At 51.3% G+C, this 8,814-nt stretch overlaps 1 protein-coding gene across 1 annotated transcript in view; it reads right to left on the bottom strand.

Moving 5' to 3' along the window:
• Nucleotides 1-2,298: 2,298 nt before the first annotated feature.
• The window catches only part of CRY2 (cryptochrome circadian clock 2), a 39,466-nt gene continuing 32,950 nt past the window's right edge, over nucleotides 2,299-8,814 (bottom strand). The window contains exon 12 of the mRNA XM_012001367.1: nucleotides 2,299-4,622. The gene's annotated coding sequence lies outside the window, so the exon portion shown is untranslated. The remainder of the gene's footprint in view (nucleotides 4,623-8,814) is intronic.

Below are 8,814 nucleotides of genomic sequence, written 5' to 3'. Positions count from 1 at the left end.
CACGGCCCCCGCGGCCCTGGGCTTGGCTCAGCCCCGCCCTAAATCCGACACCGACTCTCCTCCACCCCGTGGCCGGTGTGGGCCTTATCCCTCCGGGTGGGCTTAGCGCCTGGGTATCAGATGACTAATGGCAGGACACTGGACCCCAAGATCCAGGTTGGCTCCCCGCAGCAGAGACCAAGAAGGCAGGCGGAAAAGGAGGGTCGCGGAGGAAGGCAGAGAAAGGAGAGGATGTCAGTGGGCTCTTATAGCGTACAGGTTTGGAGTCAGGTGGTGTGAATTCACTGGCTCCACAAGTGACTGGACAGTGGGGCCTTGCATTAGTGACTTCAGAGCACTAAGGTTTGGTCTTCTCATCTGCGAAATGGAACAATAACGGTCCCTCTCATGGTTGTTGTGAGAATGTAACGTAACACAAATGTGTTGCCACTGAGACCGGAAACACTCCACCTCCTGCGCTGGGATCCAGGCCTCACCCTGGTCCTGTCCCTTTACCTTGACGGGACCCTCCCAAAGACTCTTCCTAGAGGCTGTCCTCTCTAAAGATTGACCCAAACCTCTCTTCAGCCCCAAGCAGCTACTCGTGGTGAATTGAGCCATCCGGGCTTCTCAGTCTCTCGCCAGGACCTTCCCAGCGTTCTTCTTAGCGCCTCAACTTCATTTCCTGCAAAGCACCCCTCTTCTGCACCCACACACACACATTCTAAGACTTGGGGCCTTTCCCTCTGCTCCCACTGTTGACTTCTTGGGGTCATTTTGGTTGTTTCTGTTCCCTCTGGCACCTCCATCCCTGCTAGTCTTTGGCCATGGTTTCTTCCTCATTGTCTTTCCCCTAAGAGGGTGTTAAGCCTGGACTTTCAGGCCTTCAAGGCCCTGTATTTCCCGATTGAGTTATTTCACAGAGTATGGACTGCCAAGGCTAGGGCCCTAGCTTTGGTGGATCATAGAGCCTCTGGCCAAACCTCATTGGCTCCTCTGGTCCCTCAAGAGAACCCTGGAGACCCTGTCCCCAGGGCAGGACAGGGCAGAAAACATGCAAACTGTGCCACAACTCGTGGAGTCCTATTTGCAAATCTGGACCGCCGACCAGTCATGCTGGCCCCTTTCCTTCAGTGCAACACCTAGTAAGGAGTTGGAGGCACCTGCCCTGCAGAAGGCAACCCCCAACCTCCAGCCTTGAGAATATCCCAAGACCTAGAGCCAAAGGTCATGGCTGCTTCTCTTTTCCCTACCCCTGGGGCCCAGAGGGGTGGCCACTACTTTCTCAGCTTTCGGCTCAGGCCCCTTTCACTGGGCCTTCACGGTAACCATCTGCTGCCATGGCACCTGGCTTTTCCTCTCAGGAAAGTAGTCCTGCCATCATGGCTACTAATCGTTCCTTAGAATGCGGACTTGCCTCAGCTATGGAACATTCTCAGCAGGTCAGGGGTGTATGTAAAGGACAACTCCCTCTTCCAGAACTTTTTGCTCAAGACAAAGATACCTTAGATCCAAAGGTCAACCCAAAGCCATTATTAGAGAGAAGCCAGGAGAAGGGCAAGAGGGAAAGGCAGGCCCAGGTCTTGGTAGGAAGGAGGCCAGCAGGAGCTTCAGAGCAGAGAGAATGAGACAAGTCCCCAAGGCAGGTTCCTCCCCTTTCCTCCTTTCTCACTCTGTGCAGGCCAGACTGTGATATTCTTGGCCTTTGCCTGGACCTCTTCCCACAAAGTTGGGGTGTGAGCTAATAAAGCCTTCAGTCCAAGGCTAGCATCCCCTAGCATGGAAGCAGAGCACACTGCACAGAAAGGTGCCATTCTCTGGCCGGGGGGCAGGAGACAAAGCCAGCATCCAGGCACTCTAGGCTTGGCTGTGGGCAGATCTCAACCACCTAGTCACAGCCAGAGAGTCTGCATCCCCTACTCACAGCTCACCCCTGGGCTGCAGCTTAAGTGGCTGCACTGAATTAAAGGATGGATTGAGGGCCTGGAGAAGGCCCTGCACTGACTGACCCCCAGCCTGGGGGTGTTTAAGTGCGCTGCGAGGCTGGGTGGCACTGCAGGATGGCACTCAGGACCCTCACTCTGGGCCCAGAGTGCTCTGTACTATTCTGGCCAGTTGACCCCCAACTCTTGACCAAGCTCTGGACCAACTCTTGACCAAGCTGCCCCAGTCTGCTCTGGCTGCTTCCCTTCCTAAGGAGGAATAGGAGGCTCCTGACTCCCACAGAACCAAGATGGGGTGGCCGATAGCTTCATTCAGGCTCAGCCTTACCAAAACCCTGGTTTCCAGACCTCCCACAAGATTGACGACAGCACAACCTTACTCAGACAGGTCATTTATAAAACAAGTGAATATTCACAAACAAACTATGGGAGAAACACACTTTCCCAGCAATAGAAAATCTCTATAAAGTGCATTTTGCCCGCAACCATCTCTTCCCCATGCTGACCCTTAGGTCAGGATTTGGGGCATTGTTCCGAGGGAGCCCTCAGGGCCACCTGAGCTGGGAGAAGGGAGGCATGAAGCCACTGTGGAGCTCCAGGCTACTGGACATACCCTCTCCACCCTGCCCCTCCCTCCTGGCTCCAGGAGTGCACTGCCTCCAGGAGTGCACTGACAGGTTGACCTGGGAACGGGCTGGCCTGCCAGGGATGGTGGAGAAGTAGGGGGAGGTGGTTCTGCCAACCTGTACCTTAGGAGAGAGCCAGCATCAGACAGGCAGGAAAAGAAATCATCCTGCTACCTGAAGGCACTGCTAGTGAATACTGAATCTGGGCCTCAGCCTTTGGCCTTCCCATGGTCTCAGATTTGTCCTTCCAGGTTTGCTTTACTCTCTTTCTGGCAATGGCCCCTGATACTCTTTCCTCTCGGCTGGGGCTGAGGGAACAGGGAAGCCCCCAACCCAACGCTCTGAATGCACACCATCCCCTGTGCCCTGCTCCCCTCGAACGATGACGGGACATTTCTAGTGAGGGTGACATACATACAACAGTTGGACTCTAAAGGCAGCTCTCTGGCTGAGAGAACCTGAGGATATCTCAGAAGAAGCCTGTCAGTGTGGTGGACAGCTACAGGAGATGGGTCTGGCCCCAGGGTTCTGGTCCAAGGACAGAAGACAGTGAGGGATCGGGCTGGGGCCAAAAGAATTAACAGATCTGAGGCTAGGAAAGGTCACAGGGGAGGTAGAAAGGAAATGGCCCAAAGGCCAGCTTAATGATACATGTGAGGACAAAAATCCAAACAGGAATCAGCCTCATAGCCACACACACACACACACACATACCACATACACACACACACACATTGTGGCTCAAGTGCAGGCCACAGGGTGGAAGGAAGACTTGCTCTCGTTGGCCACTATTGTCCTTTCCATGACATCTTTCTCAATGCAGGCCTTTGGCAGTGGGAAGGAAGAGGTGGGAGGCACAGGCCACTCCTGGAATGCGAGGGTTGGCTTCTCTGGGTCAAACCTCCCACCTACTGCTCCTGGAAGGGATGGTGTGCTGGGTGTAATCTCTGCTCGGACTTTTGCCAACTGCCCCTGGCAGTCCCCATCCCTGAGTCCCTCCACCTGAGTCCTTGGAGCTCAGCTACTGGGAGAGCTGACACGGCAGTCTGGATGCTGACAAGTCCGGGGTAGGCCCTGGAAGCCAACAGAACAAAGACTAGAATGGTTTCCCTGGCTGGGTGTCAGCTGTCCTCACTGGCAGCACTGTGGTGGTGCCTTGGAGTGTGGCCAGAGAAACCAGGGGACCTTATGCCACTGGAACCTGGGCTCCTCCTGGTAGAGTGACTGAGTTTGACCCTGGCCCCTCCACAGCTCCTGGGTAAGCTCTGAGGCTGGCTCTCAGCTTCTGGGAAAGGAACCGTGACAGCTGGGATTCTCTTTCTAACTTAGGTTCTAAATCCTGAAAAGGTAGGTGTCCTGTCTTAGGTGTGCTATCCCACACCAGTCAGGTATCTGCATGTACTTCTGTAGGGTGGTGGAAACTTTTTAGATCTGTCTATGGCCTCATATGCTCAGTCCCAGATGCCCAAGGAAGGGCCTGGGACTGAGCCCAGTAGCAGAGAATTTTAAAATAAGAAAGAGAGGCCAGGTGGCTCCGTCTGGACAGCATCCATCCACTCTGGCCTGCTCAGCCTCCAGGTCAGAAAGCGGGAACTCAGCAGGGCTCTGGCTGCCTCCAGAATCCCAGGCTTTGGACAACAGCCAGAACTGCTGCCCTCCTGCTCCACAGTCTGATGTGAGGAGGGAGGGAAGGAGGTCTAGGCAGGCAGATGCCAGAATCCCTGCTAGGGTCCTACCACTAGGTTCTGTTCAGACAAGGCAGCTGGCTTGCAGGGACAGGTCTCGGCTGAAAGTCACTGCCATAACCTCGAGGCTTGTGTCTGGAGGCCGGGAAACAGCACTGGTGTGCTACAGGTACTCTCCTAGCCCAGGCAACATTCAGAATCACGAGTGTCAACAGATGCATGCACACGCAAACAGGCACACCACTCCCTCCCCTGCACACGCGCATACACACACACACACATGCTCGCGCTCTCTCTGCCCGGTGATCAGCTTCTCTGCAGGTTGTACTCTGCTGCCGCGGTGGCTGCTTGGGCACCCAGGCTTTGCTCACGGAGCAAGGGCTCTGCAGCTGGAAGAGAAAAACAAGTGCAAAAGGAGCATTCAGGAGGCTGCTCAGTTGCCCAGGGACACAAGCTCCTCTGGCTGCTTCTCTGGGGACACTCAGAGTGGGAACTGGGAAGAGCTGAAAGAGTGAGCTGAAAGGGCCATGGTACCTGGGGACAGGTTGTTGCTGGGATGCCACTGGGATGAGAGAATACTGCCCCTCTGAAGTGCTGATGCAGGACAAGCTCCCCACTGCAGGCCCTCCACCCAGGGCTGCGGGCAGCAGAGGAGGAGGAGGAGGAGAAGGCTATGTGAGAGTCATGTGAAGCCTTGGGGGATACTTGCTCAGATATGACAAGGGCAGCTTCTGAATCAAGGCACAGCAGCTGCTGCCAGAGATGGAGAATCAGGAAAAAATGGCTGGAAGAGAAGCCCGCTGGGACCAGTAATTTTGAAGAGTAAGGCAATGACTGAGTTTAGAATCAGCAGGTGAGCACATTTCCACATATAGATGAAAGCACCCTGGCACAGTGCTGGAAGATTGTGGGGGCAGGAGGGAGAGAGGAGACACAAGGATGACTCATTTTAAAGATTTATGACATCCGGAATCTGGGGCAAAGAGAAGAAACAGCTTCATCCCTGATAACAAAGGAAGGACAGGGTGTGCCTGTCACAATGCTGGGTTATCTGTTTAAATGGGTTTAGTGTGTCTGAGAGTCTACAGAGACACACAGCGTCCCATTAAAAGTTTGTGCAGTTTAAATGTGGGTGAGGTAGGTAATAAGTAGGCTTGCTAAGCCTGCCGTGGGTCAGGTACTATACACTTGTGCTACAGCTGAATTCTGCCCCCCACAAAATTTTTAGATTGAAGTCCTAACTCCCAGTACCCCAGAAGGTGACTGTATTTGGAGACAGGGTCTTTACAGAGGTAATTAAGTTAAATGAGGTCATTAGTGCAGGCCCTAATCCAATATGACTGGTATCCTTAAAGGAAGAGGAAATTTAGACCCAAACAGTACAGAAGGAAGACCATGTGAAGATATACGGAGAAGATGGCTGCTTATAAACCACAGAGAGGAGCCTCAGAAGAAAAGAAGCCAACCCTGGCAACATTTTGATCTCAGACTTCTAGCCTCCAGAACAGTGAGAGGACAGATTTCTGTTGATTAAGCCACGCAGTCTGTGGTACTTTGTCATGGCAGCCTGAGCAGACTAACAAACTTGAGATCCCAGTAACCTTGAAGCTTGCCCTCCATTTTTGTTGAGAAAACAGAAACCAGAGAGGAGAAGGAACTTGCCCAGGACAACAGCATTCATAAGTGGCAGAGCCAAGAAGGAAATCCACATCTGTCTGATTCTCAAATCTGTATTTTTACCAGCAAATAATCTCTATATGATAGTATTGCTCATTAAGACTTTTGGGGAAGACTTCTAGAAGAAATTCAACATGGCAGCATGAAGACTGATATCCAACAGACATACATGTGAGTTAAGCTGTTATTCAAAAAGGGAACATGCTCTTAAAGTCAAAGACATTGGAGGCAAGGATTCAGTATTAGTCTTCTGACACATGCGATGCTTTTAAGGCCACATACTAAATCTGAAGCAGATTTTATCTGATGATAATTTATCTGGAAGCTGGGCAAAATAAAGAGCAGACATAAGAGTGGGTACCTGTATAGGTCAGTACTGTGTCTTATTCTTTTTTTTTTTTTTTGAGACAGAGTTTCACTCGTCACCCAGGCTGGAGTGCAATGGCGCGATCTTGGCTCACTGCAACTTCCGCCTTCCGGGTTCAAGCGATTCTCCTGCCTCAGCCTCCTGAGTAGCTAGGATTACAGGCATGCACCACCACACCCAGTTAATTTTGTATTTTTAGTAGAGATGGGGTTTCTCCATGTCAGTCAGGCTGGTCTCGAACTCCCGACCTCAGGTGATCCACCCACTTTGGCCTCCCAAAGTGCTGGGATTACAGGCGTGAGCCATCGAGCCCAGCCTTTTTTTTTTAAATAGACAGAGTCTTGCTCTATTGTCCAGGCTAGAGTGCAGTGGTGTGATCTTGGCTCACTGCAACCTCTGCCTCCCAGATTCAAGCAATTCTCCTGCCTCGCCTCCCAAGTAGCTGGGACTACAGACACCCACCACCACACCTGACTAATTTTTGTATTTTAGTAGAGATGGGGTTTCACTATGTTGCCCAGGCTGGTCTCAAACTCCTGATCTCAGGTGATCTGCCCACCTTGGCCTCCCAAAGTGCTGGGATTACAGGCGTGAGCCACTGCACCTGGCTGTGTGTTTTATTCTTTAACATGTGTGTTATTTTCAATAATTTTTCCCTTTAAGCTTGTACTATAATAACCTAGCCATTTTTTTTTTTTGCTACAAATAAATGTATGTATTATTAAGGTGTACATGTGTTTATTGAAATATGCTGATTGTGAGTGTATACTCCACACACAGGGCTCTCTCTGGTCCCTGTTGTTAAACTAAAGAGATGGCTATTCTTCTGAAATAGAAAACTCAGGATTGCAGGATATACCACAAAAGGTCCTCGTTACCCAACACCTCCATTTTTTTGTGTGTGTTTTATCCATTTTCAGGGATGGGGGAAGATAAAGAGTGCATGAAGACTCCTTAGAATAACTGCTATTAATCTGGGGTTTCTGGGCCTTAAGGAGTCCAAGGATAGGCTTTGGGGCAGTCCATGGAGCCTCTGGAGTGATGTGCACATTCCTCTCTGTGTGTGAACATATGCAGTTTTCTGGGTATGGGTTCCATCCTCCATCAGACTTTCCAAAGTGGGGAGTAACCCAAACAGGGTTTAAGAACCAATGTCTAAGCTTAGAAGATAAGCGGGTGAGGTATAGTCAGGTGGATATAATAACAATTCAGACATATGTTGACTTCAGCACCAGTTAGTTTTGGGCATGCTAATGAAGGGAGGTGGCAGTGTCCTGGCCTCAGATAAGCCCTAGTCACCCAAGTCCCTCTATGATGGTTTCAAATCTACCAACGCAGAAAACCAAGGTTTAGAAGAACCAGCTTGGCTTTGCCTGCAAAGCTAGTCAAAGGCCTATTCAACTAGTTACTCAAGCTGCTTGATCAGCAGATAACTAGTTGGTGCTGTGCTCTTGTCCTCAAGCTAGAGCATGTGTCTGTAGAAAAGGGGGTCTGGGGAAATCAAATGAAGTCTTGCAGAAAAATGATGACAGCGGGACTAAAGGGAAGGGAAGAACAGCCAAGGGGAGGCACCAAGGGAGAAACTAACTCATAAAACATTCACTGAAAAATCAATATCTTAGTTGTTCAACTCTTCCAACCTGTCATTAATACAAGAAACACAGATGTAACTAGAACAAAAAGTAGCGGAATGACTGTCTCCCTCTGCACCCCAATGTTAGTTAGCATGGCCTCCTGGGTACCTTTGCCCTCACACCTCTTCCCATCCACTAGATGCTATCAAGAACCCAAGTGTATAAGTCCGCCCGTCCCTATGCTCCTCACCCTGGTGGGGTGGATGCACGTGTGCAGGCATGAGTTTATGCTGGCAGAGGGTCCACAACAGCTGATGGTTTGGAGGAAACTTTGTTTGCAGACTGTCACTGAGACTCAATGTTTCCCTCTCCCCATCATATTGGGCAAGGCACAGTGCCCAAGAGCTTGAGAAAGGCAGAGGGTTTGCTACCTGCTTCCAAGTGAGGGCCAGGGAAGTACAGCTGGGCCTGGATGGGAAAGAGAGCTGAAGCTCTTAGCTCAGTCTCATTCCTCAGGTCAACCACACCTTTACCCCTCCCACAGCATGCAGATCATGCAAGAAAGTGGAAGGGACAGCCATCAGTCAACGTCTACTTATGAAGTACCAGGGAAAGCGCTAGGGGACATGAGTCTAAACTTCTTATTTTCAAGGCAGGAACTGAGAATCAGAGAGGTGAGACTATTTGGGTGGAGTCTCACAAGAGGCAAGTGGCAGATCTGGGACACAGACACTGGCCTGAGTGTAATGCGGGCAGGTCCGGGACGCAGACGCTGGCCTGAGTGTAATGCGGGCAGGTCTGGGACGCAGACGTTGGTCTGATTGTAATGCGGGCAGGTCTGGGACGCAGACGCTGGCCTGAGTATAATGTGGTCAGGTATGGGACGCAGACGCTGGCCTGCGTGTAATGCTCGCAGGTCTGGGACGCAGACGCTGGCCTGCGTGTAATGCTCGCAGGTCTGGG

The sequence above is a fragment of the Mandrillus leucophaeus genome, unplaced genomic scaffold, assembly GCF_000951045.1.
Source record: "Mandrillus leucophaeus isolate KB7577 unplaced genomic scaffold, Mleu.le_1.0 Scaffold66, whole genome shotgun sequence".
In the NCBI taxonomy this organism is placed as follows: domain Eukaryota; kingdom Metazoa; phylum Chordata; class Mammalia; order Primates; family Cercopithecidae; genus Mandrillus; species Mandrillus leucophaeus.
The sequence above is the reverse complement of the archived record's forward strand: the minus strand, read 5'-3'. Positions and strand labels throughout refer to the sequence as shown.